The sequence below is a fragment of the Hevea brasiliensis genome, unplaced genomic scaffold (assembly GCF_030052815.1).
Source record: "Hevea brasiliensis isolate MT/VB/25A 57/8 unplaced genomic scaffold, ASM3005281v1 Scaf1, whole genome shotgun sequence".
In the NCBI taxonomy this organism is placed as follows: domain Eukaryota; kingdom Viridiplantae; phylum Streptophyta; class Magnoliopsida; order Malpighiales; family Euphorbiaceae; genus Hevea; species Hevea brasiliensis.
Genome location: NW_026614585.1, coordinates 7662680 through 7688241, shown reverse-complemented (window position 1 = coordinate 7688241; position 25562 = coordinate 7662680). Strand labels below are relative to the sequence as shown.

Sequence of the window (25562 nt, the reverse complement as noted above, 5' to 3'; positions counted from 1 at the left end):
ATATTAATAAGCTAATAATTGGACTCTATGGAATTGAGGAATGAATGTATCTGGATAGGTGTCATTTATGAAAGACTTAATCACCTTAGCAGAGCTAGACTAGTTAAACCCCTTCATAGCTATTAATCTATCACACTGAACTTGCAAAATTGGGAGAAAAATTTTTAAATACAAATAAACCTAAAATTGCCTCACCAACTCTAGAACATGTCTTTTAGACCTATCGAGGTGAAATCCTAGCATATGTTTGAAAAAGAAATGATTAAGGCATTCTTTCATTCAGCCCCATTAAGCCTTAAGCCACCCTTATTTACAATATACCCCTTGCAGCCAACTTGAGCCTATATTTTCACCTATATAATTTTCCTTGTTTAACCACACATGTTTACCTAGCCCCTAGCCTAAACACGTACCCTACCCTTTTGAGGAAGCTAAACGCATAAGTAAAATGTATATTAGGTGCAAAAATTGAGAAAGGATGTAAAACTCAAGAAAGAGTGCAAGTGTACAATTGAAATAAAAGAGAAATTTGTCTTTCCAACCAAGCAAAAGCAATGAGTTTTGGGGAGAGGACAAAAGGGTGAGGCAAAGAAGAAGAAGTCCCATGATAAATATCATGGAAGCATGCTTGGCACTATAAAAACCAAAAGCCCCTCCTCTCCATACAAAATCAATAGAATAAACTTAGTATACTTAGTATTTTATGCATATATGCTATCCTCATATTTGCATTCCTAAAAACCTTTCATTGGCAACCAAGTCATTATCCCTTTAGCCCCATTACAACCCTTTTAAAGACCTTTTGATCCTTTAAAAGTATGTGCTACATTAGTGGAGATAGAAAATTGAGATATGCCTATGGAGTTTGAATTAAATCAATTTCAGTAATTTCCATAATAGAGGCTAAACTTGAGGTGAGTGAGTATTTTATAAATCTATCCTGGTAAAATAAGTTATTTGTGACTTATTAATAGCCATGAATAGAGGAGCAATTGGTTGAAACACCACAAAGGGGGTGAGGTTTTAAGCAGGTAATTATTGAAACCTTTATGCCTTGAAAGAGGGTATTTGGTATGAAGGTTGAAGGAGTTCAATTATATGCATATTGAACCTATGGTTGTGCTTCTGAGTTTTTCCCCTAAAAAAGTGTTCTAAAAAAGTTTTTTCAATTTGCTTGAGGATAAGCAAAAGTTTGAGTTTGGGGGTATTTGACACACATGTATCATATAGATGTTTTTAAGTACAATTGTATAGTGTTTCATAGCATTTAGATAAGTAATCTCATGCATAATCATTGATTTCATCAACTTTTGTAAATTCCATTGCCAAGCTCTAAATTCTATGTTTTATGTATGTTTCTAGGTATTTCGAAGAAGTTCCAAGATGTAGGAGTAAAGAAGAAAGCTTGGAAAACCAAAGGACAGAGAAATGTTGCTGATACACTTTACATGGGTCATGTAATCAAAGCGACAGACCCGTGTAACTTACTGCCAGGAGAAAGACAAAGAGCTAAGGAAGAATTAAAGTACACGGGCTATGTACCATGCTCTTTGTAAAACATGAAGACCCGTGTAAGTCTCTATCAGGCCAAGATTGAAGTTTTACCCGAAGTACAAAAGTACACGGGCCATGTAATCAGGCCTGTGTAACTACCTGAGGTCTGTGTAAAGTCCTATCTCGATACAAGATGCAACAATTCAAGCTCCAGTAAGTTACACGCGACAGCCAGTTTCCTGATTGAGCTGCAGTTCCAGTTTTTGATAAAAAAAAGAGACTTCTAATGCTGTTAGGACTCTAAAAACCTAACCCTAGACATTGTCTATAAATAGAAGCAACAGAAAGCAAGGAAAGAAGGGGAAGATCACCTTCACTATTTTCACATAGTCGTTTAGAAGAATAGTGCATTGGCATTAAGGAGGAACCCTCAGCTGAAGTTTCACAAGATAAAAGCTACAGATTTTCTTCGATTTTTTTGTTCTATTTCTTTAAGTAGATTTTTTATGTTCTTTCATATTATTTTTATTATGTTTGTTAAACTCACCATGAGTGAGTAATTCCTTTATTCTGGGATTAGGAGAGTAGCACTTGTGATCATTATTATGGATCAATATTAAGTTTCTATTTATTGGATCTGAGTTCTCCCCTTTGATTTAATATTATGTGTTCCTAACGCATGCTATGTGTTGGTACCCACCTTGACATGATAAAAGATACTAATTGAAGAACTGAAAGGTGAAGATTAGGGTTGGAAAATCAGAATATTAAACATAGGAAATCTGACCTAGAGATAGGTTGAAATCCTTCATGGAGTTTCATAATTAATCATAGATCTTAAAGGGTTTTTATAATTTAATCACCACAAAAGTAGGATTTAGGTTAATTAAAATACACCTTTGGGTGCCTTGAGAGAGGACCTAGGATATCTTAGGATTAATTTCCATCAAAGCAATGATTCTCAATCTGATGAATAGACAAGATCAAAATCCATAGTAAGGTTGCAGTGTGAAATCTTAATTTTGGAATTACTTTTATAAATAGTTTAATTCAAAATTTACTTTCAGCATCCAAAACAGATTTAACTCACTCTTCATCTATATTCGGTAGCTTAAACAGTCAGAATTGTTGTGTAGCTTGGTATTTGCTAACTAAATTCCTCATGGGAATGATACTTTACTCACTACTTTATTCCTTGTGCATTTGCGGTGGTTGTAAAACCAGCAAACATGCTCCTGTTTTATTTGTAAGGAAAAAAGATCGGTCATTGAGGTTATGTATAAATTATAAACAACTGAATAAGGTGACAATTACGAATAAGTATATGTTCCTTCGGATTGATGACCTATTTGATCAACTATAAGGAGCAAGTTACTTCTCTAAAATAGACCTATGGTCAAGCTATCATCAGCTAAGGATAAGAAGTGAGGATGTGTTAAAAACAACATTCATGACTAATTATGGTCATTATGAGTTCTTGGTGATGTCATTTGGACTCACTAATGCACCAACAGTCTTTATGGATCTAATGAATAAGGTGTTTAAACCATTTCATTTTTGGGACATGTGATCTCTAATGAAGGCATTCATGTGTATCCTAAGAAGGTTGAAGTAGTAACTGATTGGCTGAGGCCTACAACAATTATCGAGGTGCGAAGTTTTCTAGGCTTAGCAAGTTATTATTGGTGCTTTATACAGAATTTCTCCAGGAGAGCAGCTCCTCTAACATGGTTAACTCGAAAGAATATCCCATTTTTCTAGTCAGATGAGTGTGAGGAAAGCTTCTAGAAGCTTAAGGACTGTTTAACTATAACTCCTGTGTTGATTTTGCCTATGAGTGGAGAAAGATATACAGTGTACTACAATGCTTCTAGAGTTGGGTTGGGGTGTGTCTTGCTACAGCACGAATAAAACTACCCCATTCATGATCTAGAAATGGTGGCCGTAGTCTTTGAAGTAAAAATTTGGAGGCACTATCTGTATGGTGAAATGTGTGAGATATACACCGACCATAAAAGTTTAAAGTATGTCTTTCAATAGAAGGATCTAAATTTGAGGCAAAGGAGATAGATGGAGCTTCTAAAAGACTATGATTGAAACATCTAGTACCACCCATGTAAAGAAAATGTGGTGGTAGATGTTTTAAGCAGAAAGTCTTCTGGTAGCCTGGCACATATATCAGTAGAGAGGAGAACATTGATTCAAGAGTTGCATGAGTTATTGGATCAGGGTTTGATCCTAGAGATAACTGATTTGGGTGCACTTTTGGCACATTTCAGAGTAAGGCCAGACCTACGGGACAAAAGTAGAGTTTTTTAGTATAGGAACTCACAATTAATGCGGATTGTGGAAAGAGTACAACAAAGAGAAAATTGTGAGTTTGGGTTTGGTGCAGATGTTACCCTTATGCAAGGCTCCAGGGTATGTGTACCAGATGTGGATAACCTCAAAAATGAAATTATGCAGAACGTGCACTATACACCCTATAGTATCCACTCAGGCTCTACAAAGATGTACCATGATGTAAAAGATAGATACTAATGGAATGGCATGAAGAGGGACATAGCATATTTTATGTCCAAGTGCTTAAATTGTCAGAAGGTAAAGTTTGAGCATCAGAGGCTGTCAGGGAAGTTACAAGAGATTCCCATTCTAGAGTGAAAGTGGGAAATGATCACTATGGACTTTGTGACTGGGTTATCTCGTATTACCTGCGGCTATGATTCTCTCAGTAGTATTTCTTCGTGTGTGTCCAATATATCGGTTCTCATGGGACTAAAAGTAATATAATTGGAGTTAGCGGATGTGCAAATATCTGCGATAGTGATAAGTGCCCTAAGAGATGATGTGATTAGTCAGTATATGGCCATGTGACATGTCTAATTAATGTAAGGCACGAATACATAGAATGAGTCATGATAGTGTAATTGCCTTAAGCGAGGGTCTGGGTACCAATGTGAACTACCTAGTTAGGGAAAGTTTATGATATTAATTGAGTGTTCTATCAGGATAATTTTCCATATGATTTTTATGGAGGTGTAAGGGTTTAAAGATTACAGTTTGTTGGGATGTACCATAGTAACTTATGTAGTGCTCTCGTTGTTTATGTTGTAAGCTACATATTACAATAAAGACATGAGATTATTGTGTAAAGTTGTGTACATCCACATGGTGTTTTATGATAAGGTTTTGCAAACAGCTTCTTTTTGGTACAGTTGCGCCATAACGGAATTCTGTTTTTATAGAGGAGTTAGGAAACTCCTAATTGTGGTTTAAAACCCCTAGGATAGAGTATCAGTTATTGCTTTTAGGTGATAACAAGAGTTAGTGACTTGGTTATCCTAACTTGAGCACAACTTTATAGCTTGAGTTACCATGAGATTGAAAGTTTTAGTATGGTTGCAGTATAATGGACCATCTAGTTTCTTCTATGGGATCTTGGATAATTTTGGCATTATGATGGATGCTTTGCTTAGAGTTTATTAAGGTAGCATCTCCTTAGTGTGGCAGCGAGGTGTAGAGTATGGCTTTACTCCCTAAAGGAGACCCAAGGTTATGAATAATGTTCATAGCCTATAAAATAACTTTTTAGAAAAGTTTACAGTATGATAAGAGAGTAGATGGCTTTACATAATTGTGGCAATATGATAAATATAGTACCTCTCTTACAGTCAATTGTGCTTCAGAATATGGTAGTGTCTTTTTAAGAGAGACAAAAGGTTACTACTAGTGTAGTGACCTACAGAATGACGTCTTGAATGGGACTATAGTGTGATAGAAAGTTATTGGCTTGATTACCCTGGGGAGGATACAAGTTCAATTATAGGGTCATAAGTGACCAAATCGTGACATATGTGGTTCTTTTGAACTTAGGGATGGGAATTGGGTACCTAGTACCCTAAGTTTTGACTGATTAAGGAGAATGGAAGATGAAACTGATGTAGATCTCTTCCTCAAGGTAGTTAAGGGTATGAATTTCAGGATCAGAATAGACAATTGGTTAAAAGTCATTACAAGAAGGGTGCAGGATATTTAAGTTTTAGTTATTGGAGGGTGAAAAGCTAAGTTACTAGTGGGATACTAATCAACACGGTCAGAGGATCAATTCTAAGTAACATTGAAGCATAGTTGACGCAACAGAGATAGTAATAAAAAAAAAAAACACAAAGAAATACAATATTCAAAGTGTTAGTGTGGACAAGGTAAATGAGGTGAATTGAAAATTAATTAAAGAGCCTAGGATAGGACCACATCAATGAGAACAGTTGCCAACATATGTAACCCAAAATTGCAAGACTCAGAGTAGGTTATAGTTGGGGTAGTGTTAGGGGCCATAATATGGAGCTTGAAGTTATAAGATTGGATCAGCCTCTACTTGTTCCCATTCCTAAGGTGAAGTGGATAGCAATGGGGCAAGATTCCTTTAACCTGCTAACAGTATTGAGAAGGTTAGGTGAGGAATACAACAATAATAAGCAAAAGCTATAAGGTGTGCAATGGTGTTTTGAATTATCTTATCAGATAGAGAAAAAAAGTTAGTAAGCAGTAAGTTGAATAAAAGTCAATCTAATAAATCAAATAGGCATGGTGAGAGAAAAGAATGATAGATAATGACACATCAGCTTTAGGTTAGACTTTTGAGATAGTGAGAAGGAGTTAAAGGTTCGTTATGAATGTTAGGCGAATGTCTTCAGTGTGACAAGCCTAATCACTTTGCAGTAAAGCAATAATGACAGAACAGTATAAGGGGTAAAATGGGAAAAGACAGGTATAGGTGGTTATAAGTCACTGATAAGTACGAGGATCAAAGTAATGATAGTAAGTATGATTGAATCTGGCTGTGGAAGAATCTGTTAATAAGAGGTATCTTCCAAAATACGGTAGAAGCAAGGGACAAGATAAAGATGGTATGTTGGGTTAGACAGTGGTGCAAAAGAGGGTTGGTGTGGAAAATGTACCAGTTGTTAGGGAATTTATGGATGTATTTCCTGAGGAGCTTCCTAGGTTGCCACCTAATAAGGAGATTAAATTTTGCATACATGCTATGCCGGGTACAAACCTCAATTCTATACCACTCTATAGGATGGCGCCAACGGAGTTAAAAGAACTGAAAGAACAGCTGCAGGATAGCACTAATGGAGTTAAAAGAACTGAAAGAACAGCTGCAGGAGCTTCTGGACAAGGGTTTTATCTGGCCAAGTACATCACCTTAGGGTGCTCCTGTTTTATTTGTAAGGAAAAAAGATAGGCCATTGAGGTTATGTATTAACTATAGACAACTGAACAAGGTGACAGTTAAGAATAAGTATCCGCTCATTCGAATTGATGACCTATTTGATCATCTATAAGAAGCAAGATACTTCTGTAAAATAGACCTATGGTCGGGCTATCATCAACTGAGGATAAGGAGTGAGGATGTGCTAAAAACAATATTCAGGACTAGGTATAGTCATTATGAGTTCTTGGTGATATCATTTGGACTCACTAATGCACCAGTAGTCTTTATGGATCTAATGAATAGGGTGTTTAGACCATTCCTATGTCGCTTTATCATTATTTTCATAGCTGACATTTTGGTATATTCCCAGACTGAAGAAGAACATGCTTGGCATTTAAGGATGGTATTGTAGACTTTGAGAGAGCATTAGCTGTATGTTAAGTTTTCAAAGTGTGAGTTTTGCTTAGAGAGTATTTCATTCTTGGGACATGTGGTCTCTAATGAAGGTATTCAAGTGTATCCTAAGAAGATTAAAGTAGTAACTAATTGGCAGAGGTCTACTACAGTTACTGAGGTGTGAAGTTTTCTAAGCCTAGCAAGTTATTATAGGTGCTTTATACAGAACTTCTCCAGGATAGCAACTCCTCTAACACTATTGACTCGAAAAAATGTCCCATTTTTCTAGTCAGATGAGTGTGAGGAAAGCTTTTAAAAGCTTAAAGACTATTTAACTACAACTCATGTGTTGACTTTGCCTATGAGTGGAGAAGGATATATGATGCACTATGATGCTTCTAGAGTTAGGTTAGGGTGTGTCTTGATATAGCATGGTAAAGTGGTGGCTTATGCTTCAAGGTAGTTAAAGAAGCACGAACAGAACTATCCCACTCATGATCTAGAAATAGTGGTTGTAGTCTTTGCAGTAAAAATTTGAAGGCACTATTTGTATGGTAAAATGTGTGAGATATACACTGACCATAAAAGTTTAAAGTATGTCTTTCAATAGAGGGATCTAAATTTGAGGCAAAGGAGATGGATGGAGCTTCTGAATGACTATGATTGCACCATCTAGCACCACCCAGATCAAGCAAATGTGGTAGCAATGTTTTAAACAGGAAGTCTTCTGGTAGCCTAGCACATATATCAGCAGAGAGGAAAACATTGATTCAAGAGTTGCATGAGTTATTGGATCAGGTTTTGATCCTGGATATAACTAATTCGGGTGCACTTTTGGCACATTTCAAAGTAAGGCCAGACCTGTGAGACAGAATTAGAGTTTTCTAGTATAGGAACTCACAATTAATGCAGATTGTGGAAAGAGTACAACAAGGAGAAGACTGTGAGTCTGGGTTTGGTGTAGATGGTACCCTTATGCAAGGCTCTAAGGTATGTGTACCAAATGTGGACAACTTTAGAAATGAAATTATGTAGGAGGCACACTATACACCCTACAGTGTCCACCCAGGCTCTACGAAGATGTACCATGATATAAAAGATAGATACTGGTGGAATGGCATGAAGAGGGACATGACAGATTTTATGTCCAAGTGCTTAACTTATCAGAAGGTAAAGTTTGAGCATCAGAGGCCGTCAGGGAAGTTGCAGGAGATTCTCATTCCAGAGTGAAAGTGGGAAATGATCACTATAGACTTTGTGATTGGGTTACCTCGTACTACCTAAGGGTATGATTCCATATGGGTGGTTATGGACCACTTAACCAAGTCGACTCACTTTTTTCCTGTACGGACCACCTATACTATTGCTCAGTATGTAAGGTTAGACATCCATGAGATAGTCAGATTATATGGGATTCCTGCTTTCATAATATCTAACAAAGGGCCCCAATTCACTTCTCAACTCTGGAGGAAGCTTCAAAAAGCACTTGGCACACAACTAAATTTTAGTATAGCTTTCCACCCATAGAAAGATGGGCAATCTGAGAGGACAATACAAACTTTGGAGGATATGCTTCGCATATGTGTCATGGATTTTGGAGGTCAGTACAATGATCAGTTATCATTGGAGGAATTTGCTTACAACAATAGCTATCATTCCAGTATTGGAATGGCACCCTATGAGGCATTATATGGCAGGAAGTGTATAACCCCTCTGCATTGTATAGAAGTTGGAAAGGCGAGAGCACATGATTTAGATCTGGTGCAATACACTTTAGAGATGATTCCTTGGGTCAGAAAACATTTAAATACAGGTTTTAGTAGGTAGAAGAGTTATACAGATCTAATGCAGAAAGATGTAGAATTTGCAGTGGGTAACTATGTGTTCTTAAAGGTTTCTCCCATGAAAGGAGTTATGAGATTTGAAAAGAAAGGCAAATTGGAACCCCATTACATAGGTCCTTTTGATATCACAGATAGAGTGAGAGCAGTTGTATATCGGTTGGAGTTGCCATTAAACCTTTCTCCTGTCCACCTAGTGTTTCATATCTCCATGCTTAGGAAATATATTCCCGATCCTTCTCATGTGCTGCAACCAGACATGGTGGAATTGAATGAGAACTTGACCTTTGAGGAGCAGCCAGTACCTATAGTACACTATTAAAGCTTCAGTTAAAATAAATCCCTATGGTTAAAGTTCTGTGGAGGAATACATCTTGGAGTCAGAGCTGTATATGCACAATAAGTACCCATACCTGTTTAGTATGTAACTTAGTGTTATTATTCTGCCTTATGTAAAATTCAAGAATGAAGTTTCTATAAGGAGAAAAGAATGTAACATCTTGAATTTGTTTAAATAAAAATCATATCCTAACTTCTGGTATTGCGGGCTTCACGTAGATACGTTCATTTCGTAGAAATTTCACAAGTGCCCAGATATGCATTTTCGGGCCGGATAGACGAGCTATCGGAGTTGCCCAAAAAATGGTTTGAAATTATAGTCCTCACCACCATTTTCAGACTCTGGACACGTTCCAAGCATCAGAATTGGCGTAAGTAAACCCAAACTTCGAGTTATTTATTTTTGCCTAATACGGAGTTTAGCAGAAAAAAAATTCATAAAATATTCATGGGTGGTTAGAAAACTATGATTCCTTTTGCAATAGTCTTATAGCATTATTAAGGATCGCGAAGCAAAAATTTTAAAATTTTTAGAGCTAGTTTGAATGACTTTTGTAAAATGTCAATTTTAAGCCTTATAATTGAATTGGAGGGCCCAGGAGGAGCCAGGTGATATTGTTGAGTTGACTTGTGACTTTAGAAGTGTAATTCGAGCTACTTTGCAGGTTGGGTAGATCCTAGGTACAGGAGAAACTCTGTCGAATTTTTAGCATAAATTATGGTATCTTTTGACTCTTTAAAGTCTTATTTTGAGTTAGTGCTAATAAATTTATAATATAATTGTTTAGGTGATCAAGGTCAGCCATCCTCCTCCACTCAGCCGCTATAGTGATTTTCAGTGTACGGTGAGTAGATATTGATTTTATTTATAATTTTAATATTGTTATACATACAAGGCATGCTCATACATTTACTTATAATTATATGTATATAGCTATTATAGGCGTGCTTTGTGTTGCATTATTATTTGATGAAATTGATGTGGGTGTCACCTTAGACTAATTTGGAGTTGTGTGCGTGTGTTAGCGTGTATGAGGTGTGGTACTAGATATGGATAGGACAGGCAGATCGACTTGAGCTAGTCTCGCTTGGGGCCCAATCCTTTTGGTGATAAGTCGGGCTGAGTACGGCTTTGAGTTGATCTCGCTGACCCCCACATTTGGATTATTAACAGAAAGTCCGGCTCGAGTTGATCTCACTGGCAAAGGTTGGAATTAAGAGAGCTGTGTAGGGGATCAGCTCCCATATATATATATATATATATATATATTTGATTGATGTGACACACGAATGTGTGAGTGCTCTAAATTATTCTTAGTGCAAATATTGTTTGAACTTGGTTGAATGTGTTGATATATGTTACATTTCATCCTTAGGGATGCATTGGCTCTAGATAATTATATAAATTGTATTTAAAATTAATATTTTACTCTATGAGTCTAACACTTACTCTTGTTCACCCCTTTTTTTTTAGGATACCGGAGAATTCATTTGGTGATTAATTTGCTTCCTTCCTTGCAGGTTTATTAGCAGCATATATCAGTATTATATAGTATTGATTACAAATCTAGAACTTTGCATATGTTAGAAGTATTTTAATTGGTTTGAGACTGTAATATTTTATTTATTTTTGAAATTGTAAACCTAATATTTATGCGTGTATGGATATATGGAATGGGCATTTGTCTTGGATGAGGGAGCTGAGCTCCCATTTAATTAAATTACTATGTTGAGTATTATGAGGGTGAGCTGAGCTCCCCAAATGGATATAATAGGTCGAGTGAGTTAAGAACTCCCCGTTTGATAGTCCAGGTTATGGCCAGACTCTGTCCGGTTAGTTTCTTAAATTGGGCTTAGAGTATGGGCTTCATGGTTAGGCCAGAACAGTTAGGCTTACTACAGGCTTTGGGGGCTTTATACTGATCCAAGTCTTAGTGCCAATTTGACCCATAATTTGGATTGTGACATTAGCGCTGTGCACATTTCTTGGAGTTTTGAATTGAATTGAAAAATTATATTAAACTTATTTTGATATTTTGATTCAATTTTAATTTTTTTTTGTTAAGAATCAAATCAGAATTGTATCAAAATTGAACTAAATTAAAATAGAGTCGAGAATCAATTTTTACATATATTTTTTTTATAATTTTTTCATATATATTATATATTTTTAATATAATTATATATTTACATGTTAGATTGTAATTTTATATATATATATATATAATTCATAATTATATTTGTATCTTATAATTAAATATTATATAATTAATAAATAGTTAAAATGTTTATTATATAATATACTTATACTATTATGTTATTATATAAGATATTATATATTAATGACACACTTCAAAATTTAAATACTAATTCAAGTATGATTTTTTTATGAAAATAATTATATAAAATTATTTTATAAATTGAGAACTGAATCAAATTAGAATTGTACTAAAATTAATTCGATTTCAATTCCTAAATAGACCCTAAATTAAAATTGGAAGCAAAAGCCACACACCTCTAACTATCACTATTTAAAGCTTGAAGATAGACATATATAATTAGTCACAAATTTATGATATCATTATCATCCTTTTTTTGACTGAATATCAGTATCATCTATTATTATTATTATTATTATTATTATTATTATTATTATTATTATTATTATTATTATTATTATTATTATTTCAAAAGACATAATTAATATAATGTTGCCAGTTAGCTAGAGATTTAGACTATTGCACTGCACCCTCCAACCTGCACACAACAGAAACACATTTATTAATACCCCTTTATTTCTACTAATCAACATCCTTAATCTTGATTTGATTTTCTCAAGAAAGTTATGACAAGCTCCATCGATCCCTTTGTTCTTTCATACGTGCAGCATATGTTGCTTTCTTGTAATTGGGATATATATTTTAGGGTAAACTATAACTTAGACTATGAGATTTGATAAAATTTATAATTTAGTTTTTATATTTTCAAAATCAAGTAATTTAGTCTCTGAGATTTGATAAAATCTGCAACTTTGTCTCTGTCTTTAAAATTCCATTAAGTTACTATTATTTTAGTAAAAATGACCTAATTGCCTTTATTTTATTTTCTTAGTAATTTAGTTTTTAAAGTTTTGGTTTATTAATAATTTAGTCTCTATATTTTTAAAATGTGGATTCTATTAAATTAAAAATTTTAAATTTAAATTATTAAAATAGATTAATTACTCTAAGATCCTTAAAAATTTTAGTTGGTTACAAAATCTTCTATTTATTTTACAAATGGATTCTTTAATATTATAACTATTTAAACATAAGCTTTTATAATTTGCAAAATTCTATTTATGTCTTTATTATTTTAATATATATATATATATATATATATATATATATATATATATATATATATATATATATGTAAATCTATAATATTTTGATATATTATATTATATTATTATATATTAAAAAAGAAAAAATTATGAATATGGACGTAAATTATTATTAAAAGAAAATTTTAAGAACTAAATTATTTAAATTGAAAATAGAATTAAAAACACTTTTATATTTTTACTAAATTTAATGATGAATTAACCATAATTCTAATGATAAGAACTAACTTGTAAGTTTATTAAGATGTTAAGGACTAAGATGCTCGGTTTCAAAACTACAATGACTAAATTATAAGTTTAACCAAATCTCAAAAATTAAATTGACAATAAAATAAAATTTCAATGATTAAATTATTTTTAGATAGAAAATAAAATTAAAAATATTTTAATCATTTCACACTTAACCGAAATTCTAACAGTATAGATTAAGTTGTAAGTTTTGTTAAATTTTAGAAACTAAATAATTCAATTTTAAAAATATAAAAATTAAATGGTAAGTTTTGCCAAATTTCATAAATTGAATTATAATATATCTTATTTTTTAATACCATTCACTCTAATTAAAATTTAAATTCGTAGGTCCTACTGCCCTAAACACAATTTCAGTACCCCTAAACTTGTAATCAGGATATCTTGATTCCTTATCAACAAATTATTTGATTTTTGACCAAGAAAAATAGCTCCTCTAAACATTTTGCTTTAATGTAAAGCTAATGATATTCTTCCATGTGTCAGTGCCAAATATCAGACTTTTACAGGTCTGGAGATTAATTTCTCGGAAGATCTAAAGTTGTGAAGCCCATCAATCATGCATGCAGATTGCAGACATGGATTAACCAATCAACCTCAGCTGGTCTGCCTCACATGAACAGCTACTTTTATCTACCTACCCAATGCAACAAAAAATGAAGCTAACATTAATTTTAATATCATTACGCAATCAACAATGATTATAACACTATTATTAAAAAAATAATTTTTAGGTGCATAGATTTAATTTATATAAGAGGTGACATCTGCCGTTAATTTTTTTAATTTCAAAATTTTACTTTCTTAACAATAAATAAAAGTCACAATTAAATGTCCTTGTTATCGTAGCAACTCTCAATGCATGACAAAACTAGCTATCTTTGATGATTATATATATATATATATATGTTGGATTCATGTGAAATTGTTTTGAGCCTCACCTCAACATTGTAATTTATCTTTATTCTTCAAGATCCTTCAAATATATTGACTTTGAGGTCGGACAGCAATAGAAGAATTTTCTTTTTTTACAAATCTAATCCCAACATAATATAGTACAAAAGAAAAGATAATCAGAATGATCGATGTTTGCATCTGTTCTTGCCCTCAAGTATGAGCATTTCTTGGTTGAGGCAAAGTATTAATAAGAAGTTAATAAGTAGGTTTAAATAGGTGGAGAGAGTAGAGAAGATCTAACTGTGTACAGTTGAAACCTCGTTGAATGAAAGATAATGCTTCCATTGATTTGCAGAAGCTGGTATAAACAATGCTTATCTCAGGGGGTCCATAACCATAGCATCATCATGTGAGCCTCTTAATTGGGTGTCGGTATGTGCCAAATCACTTCCCTTAAGCTCAGTACATAATAAACCTCCACTTTCATGCCTTAGATCAACACAAAATAGAAGCTCTAAGCTTCTAACAAGTTTGCTTTTTTTTTTTTTTTGTGGTATTCTTGATTTTCTTACTTTGAGGAGCCATTGGGTGTGGTTCCCAATGAGGATTCTCATCCTCTTTCGAGGAGCACTTTTGTGCTTCGACCTATTTTTATTGTTTTCTGTAACTTTCTGCTATGGTGATGATGACAATAGTACAGTTGAGGTAGTTGAGATCGGAGAATGGGCAGACTGTGCAGAGAGCAACATTAAGGCCAACCAGGTACTTTCAGGTACGTGCATTTTCATTTTGGAGATAGGCAAGTGGTATAGTATTATTTTGGCCAAGCATTATATAATTCTTAGCATGGTTTTGCACTATTTTGAAAGATGAAATCTTATGCACTATCGATTTGTGCAGGGCTTTGCATAAAAATAGATTGTAAACCAGAAAATGGAGAGTTCAAAACAAGAGGAACTAGCAAGCTGGACGAAGAAGGAAAGTTCATTGTGAACCTTCCTAATGATATGGTAAATGAAGGAAAACTAAAGGAAGAATGCTATGCTCAACTTCACAATGCCCTGCCCACAGTGGCCTAGAGTCTTCCAAGATTATCTTCAAGTCCAAAAGCAATGGTAAACACACATTTGGGCTGGTAGGAAACTGAAAATTTCACCCATAACCTGCACTTCAGCTTTCTTATGGTATCATCACTTCAAACACTCACCATTACCCAAATTGCCACCATTGAAAAACTTTGGCCATGGCCATCCATATCTATTTCCTCCGAAGGTTTTTCCTCCATTACCTCCTAAGGTGTTTCCTCCATTACCTCCTAAGGAGTTTCCTCCACTCCCACCAAAGTTCTTCCCTCCAAAGCCTCTCCCTCCACCAATACCAGTCTATAAGCCTCCACCTAAATTGCCAGTTTTCAAGTCTTCTCCTCCTCCTGTCCCAATCTACAAACCAAAACCAAAGCCATCTCCTCCTCCTGTCCCAATCTACAAACCAAAACCAAAGCCACCAGTTTTCAAACCTCCTCCTATACCAATCTATAAGCCAAAACCAAAGCCGCCTCCTCCTCCTGTCCCAATCTACAAACCAAAACCAAAGCCACCTCCTCCTCCTGTCCCAATCTACAAACCAAAACCAAAGCCACTAGTTTTCAAACCTCCTCCTATACCAATCTATAAGCCAAAACCAAAGCCACCTCCTCCTCCTGTCCCAATCTACAAACCAAAACCAAAACAGCCAGTCTTCAACCCTCCTCCTGTACCAATCTATAAGCCAAAACCAAAGCCACTAGTCTTTAAGCCGCCTCCTCCTGTCCCAATCTACAAATCAAAACCAAAACCACCAATCTTCAAACCTCCTCCTCCTATCCCAATCTACAAACCAAAACCAAAGCCACCACTCTTCAAGCCTCCTCCTGTACCAATCTATATGCCAAAACCAAAGTCAGCTCCTCCTCCTGTCCCAATCTACAAACCAAAACCAAAACCAAAACCGCCAGTCTTCAACCCTCCTCCTGTACCAATCTATAAGCCAAAACCAAAGCCACCAGTCTTTAAGCCGCCTCCTCCTGTCCCAATCTACAAATCAAAACCAAAACCACCAATCTTCAAACCTCCTCCTCCTGTCCCAATCTACAAACTAAAACCAAAGCCACCAGTCTTCAAGCCTCCTCCTGTTCCAATGTATAAGCCAAAACCAAAGCCACCACTCTTCAAGCCTCCTCCTGTTCCTATCTATAAGCCAAAACCAAAGCCACCTGTCTTCAAGCCTCCCCCTGTTCCAATCTATAAGCCAAAACCAAAGCCACCTATATTCAAGCCTCCTCCTGTGCCCATCTATAAGCCAAAACCAAAGCCACCAGTTTTCAAGCCTCCTCCTCCTATCCCAATCTACAAACCAAAACCAAAGCCACCAGTCTTCAAGCCTCCTCCTATACCAATCTATAAGCCAAAACCAAAGCCACCTGTCTTCAAGCCTCCTCCTGTTCCCATCTATAAACCAAAACCAAAGCCACCAATCTTCAAGTCTCCTTCTATTCCCATCTATAAGCCAAAACCAAAACCTAAACCACCAGTCTATAAGCCTCCTACAGTTCCCATCTACAAGCCAAAACCAAAACCACCAATTTACAAGCCTCCTCCAATTCCCATCTACAACCCAAAACCAAAGCCACCAATCTTTAAGCTTCCTTTTGTTCCAATCTACAAACCAAAACCACCAATCTTTAAGCTTCCTCCTGTTCCAATCTACAAACCAAAGCCACCAATTTTTAAACCTCCTCTTGTTCCAATCTACAAACCAAAACCACCAATCTTTTGTAAGCCTCACCCTCTAATCCCAAAGATCCCTCCATTTAAGAAGAAGCCATACCCTCCTCTTCCTAAGCTTCCTCCTTTTCCAAAGATTCCTCCAAAGCCCTACCATCACCCCATATTTGGAAAATGGCCTACAATGCCACCATTTTCTCCTATTCATTAGGCTCTCTATATATTATTAATGTAGTACACCTATAAGGTTGATATTTATGACCCTCTAGTGTGAAGTTATCAGTATCAAAAATAAAACATTTAAGATAGTCGAAGAAAGTTTGAGTTATTAATAATTTCATGCATATTTATTGCCAAGAATGTGTTTTAATTAATTCTTTTCTTTACATTTGTAAATGTTGCATCTTTAATTTGTATGCCTTTCACTATTTTTAATTAATAATTTATTTTCATTGAAATTTCTTAATTAAGAAAAATGTTATTTATCACTATCTAAAATTATTCGTAAAATTTATTTTTAATTTTAAAAAATAAAAAAAAATTATAATAGATGAGTTAGATTTATAATTTTGTTAAAAGTCTGAAGAGCTCAAAACATTTAGAAAAAAAATCTTTCTTAATAAATTTTATTAAAAAGTACACTCATAAATTTTTTTCAAAATAACTTTGTCAAAAATAAACTTATGGCCTCTATAACTATCATTTTTTACATTTATTATTACAAAATTTATTATTTTTATAATAAAAAGTTATTAAATAAAAATGATTATGTATCAATGTTTAATTTATTAATATATTGTTAATTAGTCTATTACCTCCTTCAAATTGAAAAAAAAAAAAAGAAAAAAAAAACTTTTGGGCGATGAATATAAGGGAAGAAGAAACACCACCACAAAAGAAAATTGCCTAGCATTAATATCTTAGGTTTGTTGAGTTTCAATAAATGCAGGAGTGGACCTTTCTCAGAAAGGGGCTTTCTTCGTTCTGAATGCGATAGTCATCGTTCATTACAATACTGCTCACTTTCAACCAAGAGCTTTCAATGGAAAATTTTTTTTTTTTTTCCGAAGATAAGGTACAATTCCATTAAAACTTTACAAATCCCGGACTTTCATTCAGCAATATAAGGGCTCAAGAGGCTCAGAGACCCAGTCCTAACACGGAGCTCTATACATTAACAAAGTTTATATATATATATATATATATATATATATATATATATATATATATATATGCGTTAGAATTGGGTTGCCAGCAAGAAAGAAAACACGTGGACAGGGATGGCAGGAAATTAAATTCGGTTAATATTTATTATTAATTATTTAAATTTTTTTAAATTAATATATTTTTATTAATAATATATATAATAATTATTTTTATTAATAATTTATATTTTAAAATATAATAATTTCATAAAATATTTAAATTTTATTTTATTTAAATAAAATAAATAAAAAATTTTATAAATATTATTATTAAAAAATATAATAAAAATTATTGTTACACAAAAAATATAATATATAAATATTATAAAAAGGGAGGAGCTGGCGTTGCCTCGAAGAACCACCAACAAGAGCCTAATTCCCTTTTGGCACCAACACCTCAAAACCCAAATGAGCTGAACCAGAGATCATGGTAGTATAATTCTTATGTATACTACCATACTCACTCTCTTTCTCTCTCAATATATATATATATATATATATATATATATAATTCATAATTATATTTATATCTTATAATTAAAGATTATATAATTAATAAATAGTTAAAATATTTATTATATAATATACTTATACTATTATGTTATTATATAAGATATTGTGTATTAATGACATATTTCAAAGTTTAAATACTAATTCAAGTAAGATTTTTTATGAAAATAATTATATAAAATTATTTTAAAAATTGAAAACTGAACCAAATCAGAATTGTACTAAAATTTCAATTCGATTTCAATTCCTAAATAGACCCTAAATTAAAATTGGAAGCAAAAATCACACACCTCTAACTATTACTATTTGAAGCTTGAAGATAGACAGATATAATTAGTCACAAATTTATGATATCTGTAACAACCCAAATTTTTTAAAATTAGAATAAATAAATTAAAAATAAAAAAAATTTAATTTAATTAAAAATTAAAATTTAAAATTTTCCAGGAATGAATCTCGACAACATGTTTGTCCAGGTTCATTCCCAGAAATTACAAAAAAAAAAAAGAACCAGGAGCCTCCCTTTTAAAATCTCTCTCTACCGTCACTCTCCCTCCCCCTCCCTTTGTCTTCCGACCGGCGAGCCTCCAGCCACCATGGCTGGCCGGCAAGAGGTCTCCCCACCTTGGACGATGCTGGCGCACCACCAGCCAGTTGGTAGCACCACTAGACGCGGCGGCAAGAGAGGGAGAAGAGAGAGAAACACGCGCGCAGGTGGTCCAACTTCCAGGCGCGATTTCGGCTTCATTCGACGTCCGATCGAGGCGATTCAGGTGGCGTTGGAAAGCTTGTTCCGAGAGCTTTCTTTTGATACCAATTTTGCAGCAAATGTAGGTCAGATGAGTGAGATATGGAGGAGAGAAGTTTTGGGTTTTTCAAGCTTTTTGGTCAGATCTAGGACGATCCGACCATTGGATCGACAATCCGAGACCACCTATGGACTGAGGAAGTGGAGAGGAACATTATGGTATGATCAGATCCGGCAGATGTCGTCGGCGACCAATGACCAGCCACCGTACGCGGTGTTTCCGGTGGTCGCTCTGGCGAGCTTTGGGGATGATTCAACTTTCAGAGGCTTCCTCATAAATTTTTGAAATTTTTGAAACACAGATAAGCTTTGGGTAAGATCATTTTCATTATTTCTCAGTCTGCGGTGCTTAAATGCAGTGTTTATTAAATAGGAGAAATTAGAGAAAAATTCTAAGAAAAATATATGATGAAAGTAAAATTATTTGGAGATGTTTTATGATATTTGTTGAATTTTTAAGTGATTGTGGAATATTTTTGAAAAATATATGTGGATTTTAGTTAGATTTTCAGCATCTAAGCATATAAGATCATCTGGATTTATCGTATTTAAATTTTATATGATTGGTTGAAGCTTGAGGATGGAGGTTTAAATATGTGAATATTGAATTGGGTTGAATTAAGAATATGTTAGCTGTTGGAAACTTATGGAATTTAGTAATATTTTTGAATAAAATATTCATGGGTGATTAGAAAATTACAATTCCTTTTGTGATAGTTTTATAACTTTATTAAGGACCGCAGGGCAAAATTTTAGAATTTTTAGAGCTTGTTTGAGTGAATTTTTACGAAATATCAATTATAGGGACTAAAACATAATTTTTCAAGTTTATGACTATTGTCTGATTTGAAGGGCCCAGGAGGGGTCATATAATATTGATGAGATGTGATTGTGGAAATTGAGAATTTAGAAGTATTATTTGAATCTTTTTGTAGGTTTGGTAGGTCCTAGGTATAGGGAAAACTTTGCCGAATTTTTGGCATAAATTATGATTGCCTCTTTAAATTTATTTTTATTTGAATTAGCACTAATAAATTCAAAATAAAATTATTTAGGTGATCAGGGTCAACCATCTTCCTTCACCCAACATCTACAGTCGTCTCTGGTATACTGTAAGTAAAATATTAATTTTAATTATAATTTCGATATTATTATATATTCAAGCATGCCCATGCATCACTTATAAATATGTATCTATGTAGTTAAACACTAGGCACGTTTTATATTGCATTCATAATTGATGAAGTGCCATGGATGTTGTTTGTGGTAATTTGGAGTAGTGTGCGTGTGTTGGTGTGCGTTTGGTATAGTATTGGATATCGACAGGACAGGTAGACACGGCTTGAGAGACACTCGCTAGGACCCGATCCTTTATAGATAAGTTGGGGTAGACACAGCTTGAGAGACACTTGCTGGGACCCCGCATATGATTTGTTAAGCGAAAGTCCAGCTTGAGAGGCACTCGCTAGCAGAGGTTGGATTAAGAGAGCTGTATAGGAAATTAGCTCCCATATCTGTACTGATTGAACAGTGTTGGGTGGGTGAGTGCTCCAAATTGCCTTTTTGCTGCTATGATGTGGTTTGTATGAAAATTATGATGATGTTGCATTCCATTCCTTAGGATGCTCCTCAGCACTCCTCGAATACACCAAGATGTCATCAATAAACACCACCACAAACCGGTTGAGGTATGGTCTGAAGATAGTGTTCATCAGATTCATAAAAGTAGCCGGAGCATTAGTTAACCTGAATGGCATGACCAGGAACTCATAGTGGTCATATCGAGTTCTAAAGGTAGTTTTAGGGATACTCTGCTCTTGTACCTTTAGCTGATAATAACCCAATCTCAGGTCAATCTTGGAGAATACAGCTGCACCCTTCAACTGATCAAACAAATCATCAATGCGGGGCAATGGATATCTGTTCTTTATTGTCACCTTATTCAGCTGTCGATAATCAATACACAAGCGGTGAGTGCCATCTTTCTTCTTAAAAAACAACACTGGCACTCCCCAAGGTAACACACTAGGGTGAATAAAGCCCTTTTCAAGCAATTATTGCAACTGCACTTTCAACTCTTTCAATTCAGCAGGTGCCATTTTATAAGGGGTTATGGAGATTGGATCCACACTAGGCATTACATCAATCTCAAACTGTACCTCTCTTTCTAGAGATAATCCTGGCAACTCATCAGGGATCACATCCGAAAAGTCACATACTATAGGGATGTCCCTCAATGCTGGACTTCCCACTTGGGTGTCTATCACATGTGCCAAGAATGCTTCACACCCCTTTCTGATCATTTTTCTGGCCAGTGCAGCCAAAATGATATTTGATGGTAACAGCTGCCTCTCCCCATGTATTACCACATCACCGTATAGAGGGAGACCAAAAGTGACTGTCTTCAGTCTACAGTCAATCATAGTGTGATGCCTGGCTAACCAATCTATGCTCAAGATGATATCATAATCTCTAAAGGGCATTTCTATCAAATCGGACAGAAAAACATGTCATTAGATCACCAAAGGACAATCTTTATGCAATCTGTTGACCCTGACCTCTTGTCCTAACGGACTAGTTACTAGCATCTCAAAACCCATTTTGACACATAGAACAGCAAGGGAACTAACGATGCTAGCACTAACATATAAGTGGGTAGAACCCGGGTCAAACAACACAAATACTTCTTGATCAAAGATAGAGAATGTACCGGCCACAATGTCAAAAGTTTTAGCTTTTTCCCTCTGTCTCATCGTGTAGACTTTGGCCAGAGCACTACCTTGTTCTAATTGATTTACTGTACCTTGGCTGACTGAGGTGCTACCTGGACCTCTGCCTCTACCTCTGCTAACTGGTTGTAAACCTCTAGTAGCAGAACTCTGAATAGATTCTTCTGCTGTAGTAGGAGGTGGCCCAAATCTACAAGCACTGGTATAGTCTTTAGCTAGATGCCCCGTACCCCCACAGTTAAAACAGGCTCCTGAAGCCTAGTAACATATCCCACCATGGGTTTGAGTTGAACGCTCACTCCTATTCACCTATTTTTCTAGGCTACAAGAGGAGTTCTTTTACATAGTAACCTGCTTTCTTCCTTGCAGGTTTAACATTGGTTATTTAATTGTTTTTATTATTTTTCTAAATTTGAAATCTAGAACTCCACATATGTTAGTAATAGTATGGACCTTGTTAGAAATCGTGTTTATTTAAATTCTTGAGATTAATAAATAAAGATTTGTATGATACTTATACAATTTGTAAATAATGTAACTGGGTTGAGCTGGGCTCCCCTAGTTGGAGTTTCTGATAATTATGGGGTTAAGTTGGCCCAAAATAAAATTATAATATTTTAATTTAAATTATTTTTATATGCATATTGGGCCTAAATTATGGGCCTGGTCATGGGTTTAGGAACAATAAGGCTTACTACGGGCCTTGGGGGTTTTATGCCGGCCCAGGTCCTAGTGCCGGTCCAGCCCATGGGATCGGGTTGTGACAAATGTGGTATCAGAGCTTAGGCTCCAGATTCACAGGAAGTACATGTCAAAGCTTTAAGAAGAGTCTAATTAGGAGTTCACATGCAGAGTATAGGATTCTGTTTCGTTTTCTTCTGTAAATCCTTATTTCTAGTTCTGCGTTATTCCTCGGTTAGTATAAGAGTGCTTCAGTTTAGCACCTTGATTTTGTGAAGTACATGGTGACGTAAAATAGATTTAGCAGACGTATTGAGGTCTACCATGGAAACACGTATTCTAAGAAATACTATGTTTTTGTCAGTATGGGTTTAAGTGGTGTGCCTATTTTGTGCAAGGCACAAGTACATAAAAGTGAGTCTTGAAAGTATAGTTGCCCTAGATAAGGATGAGGATATCACTGCTGGCAGTCATCAGTGAATGATCCAGTCAGAATAAGTTTATGATATCAGTAGGTTCAAGAGAGATAAGAGATTGGGAGACGTAGTCAATCAGGATGTATTGTAGTAACTATACAATGTCCTCAATGTCCACTTTGTAAGCTACAGATTACAGTACAGACATTGGATTATTGTGTAGAGCTACGTGCATCCCCGTGGTGCTCCACAATGAGGGTGTTTGCGAATGGCCTCTGTTTTGGTACAATTATGCCAAAACAGAGTTCTATATCTGCAGAGGAGTTGGGAACTCCTAGTTAGAGATCTAGAGCTAGAATATCAAAAGGTCACAGTTGGGTGGTAACTAGAGTCAGCGACTCGGTTACCTTTGCATGAGCTAGAGTTGCATCAAGAGTTGCCATCAGACCAGAGGTTGTAGATTAGTTGCAAAGTAAAGTTGACATCTATAGAGTGAGACCATCTAGTCTTCGGTATATAATTTTTGGATGGTTTTTGCAATACGACAAACGTATTGCTTAGAGCTTAGTGAGAATAGTATACCTTACGTGTATCAACAAGATGTAAAGTACAACCCTACTACCTGGGGAAGGTCGAAACAATGAATTGATGATTTACAGAGCTATGATATGATAAGAGAGTCATTAATTTGACATGGTCTTGGCAAGGTGGTAAATGTAGTACCTTTGTTACAGTAAGTTAGGGTATAGTCCTATCTTTTCAGAAGGGATTGAAGGTTATTACTGATAATGATGACTTATAGAATAATTTCCCAAATGGGACTGTAGCGTGAGATAGAGAGTTGTTAGCTCAGGTGTTCTGGAGAGGGTACAAGTCCCATGTAGGAATCATAAGATGTAAGATCAAGATGTATGTAAGCCTTTAAATTGAATGATGGGTTTGGATACCTAGTATTTTAAGTTTCAGCTATTTAAATGGATATGAAAAATTAAAGTTGCTATAGATCCCCTCCCTAAGGTAGAAGGGGGTAGTATGTAGTCCAAAAGAGTAAGAATAGAGATCACGAAGGAGAAGTATGACTACTATTCCCTAAGTTCATCCTTAGCTTCTTAATGCTTAAGACAAAAGTATACTCCAAATAAAGTAAAAGAAAAAGGACAAAAGTTAGCATTGATAAATCATAGAATATGTATATATATATATATATATATATATATATATATATATATATATAGATGGAGTGTGGTTCAAATGCAATAGGAGAGATAGCTCGAATGCCAGTAGTTTTCTAGCTAGGGTAGTTAGAGGATCAATTGTGAGTAACATTGAGGTATAGATAACGTGGTAGGGATAGTGAAAAGGTATAAGTTTCTGACATGACAATCAGGATCGAAAAGAAAATAGAGCTAAAGAATGGAAGAGTGAATGTTCGGATTTGGGTAAGATAAAAAAAAAAGTTAGCTAAAGAATAAACTGGAAAAAACAGATTAGGATAAGATTAGGAAGAATAGAGCTAAGATACCGAGGAGGTGAATGTGGTTCTAGGAAGGTTAAACGAAATAAACAAAAAAAAAAAAGTAAGGATAGAGAGCGTAGAAAAGGATGGCATTAGCAAGAACATTGTCAAGTTATGGAACTCAAAAGTACAAGACTTAGAGCAGGTTATAATTGATGTAGTGTTAGAAGCTTGAATCTAGAGCTTAGAGTTACAGGATCTGGATTAGACCTTATCTGTTTTCTACCCCCAAGGTAGGATAATGGGGTAATGACATAAGAACCCTTTCGGTTGTTGACGTATAATGGAAATTAGGTGAGGTGTGTGACCAAAGTAGGTAGTAGCTGTTGAGCGTGCTGTGGTAACTTGATTTGTATTGTCAGATAAAGAAGCAAGATCAGTAGGAGTAAGTTGGATAAAAGTCAACATAAGGGATATACATATGCAAGATGAGGGATAACGTCACAGAGGCTTGATATTAAAATTTAGAGTGGTGAGACCTAGAGTCTAAAATTGGAGTTAGACAGATATTTTCAGTGTAATCGATAGGATAATTATGTAAAAAAAAAAGAGTAATAATAAATAAATAAATAATAGTATGATAATATGTAGCAGAACGCTAATAACGGTCAGAATAGGACAAGATAGATATTGGTGTAATTATAAGATATTGAGAAGTACATGGATTAGAGGAGTGATTGTTGGTAAGATTTGAGTAGATCTGAAAGAATCTATGAGTGCCTTTATCTTCTAGAATATAATTAAGTATAAGGAGCATTGGACAAATAATTATAAGTATAAAAGATAAACAGAGAGTAAAAAGGAAATAGTAAATTCTAAGATGATATGTCAGGCATGAAAACAGTATAACAAATGGTAGATAAAACTGATATCTTGTAATAATGCACAATAATTACAAAGAAATAATGAATCTAAAAAAGGAGACTAAGGGGTGTGAGCTAAATCTTGTTTATAAAAAAATGGTATATCATAAATGGTGGGTGAACATTTCTCCTTCTTTCCAAATTAGGTCGTGTTTCAATTCTAGGAGATTATGTTAAGAAGAGAGGTCATATCAAAGTGACCCAATTAATTGAAAATTTGATGGGCGTTATGTAACACCCTCCCGGTAGCAAC

General features: G+C 34.8%; 1 pseudogene; it reads left to right on the top strand.

The window, feature by feature from the left end:
• The first annotated feature begins 14404 nt into the window (after positions 1-14404).
• Positions 14405-16879, top strand: LOC131176344 (proline-rich protein 4-like; annotated as a pseudogene).
• Positions 16880-25562: the final 8683 nt, after the last annotated feature.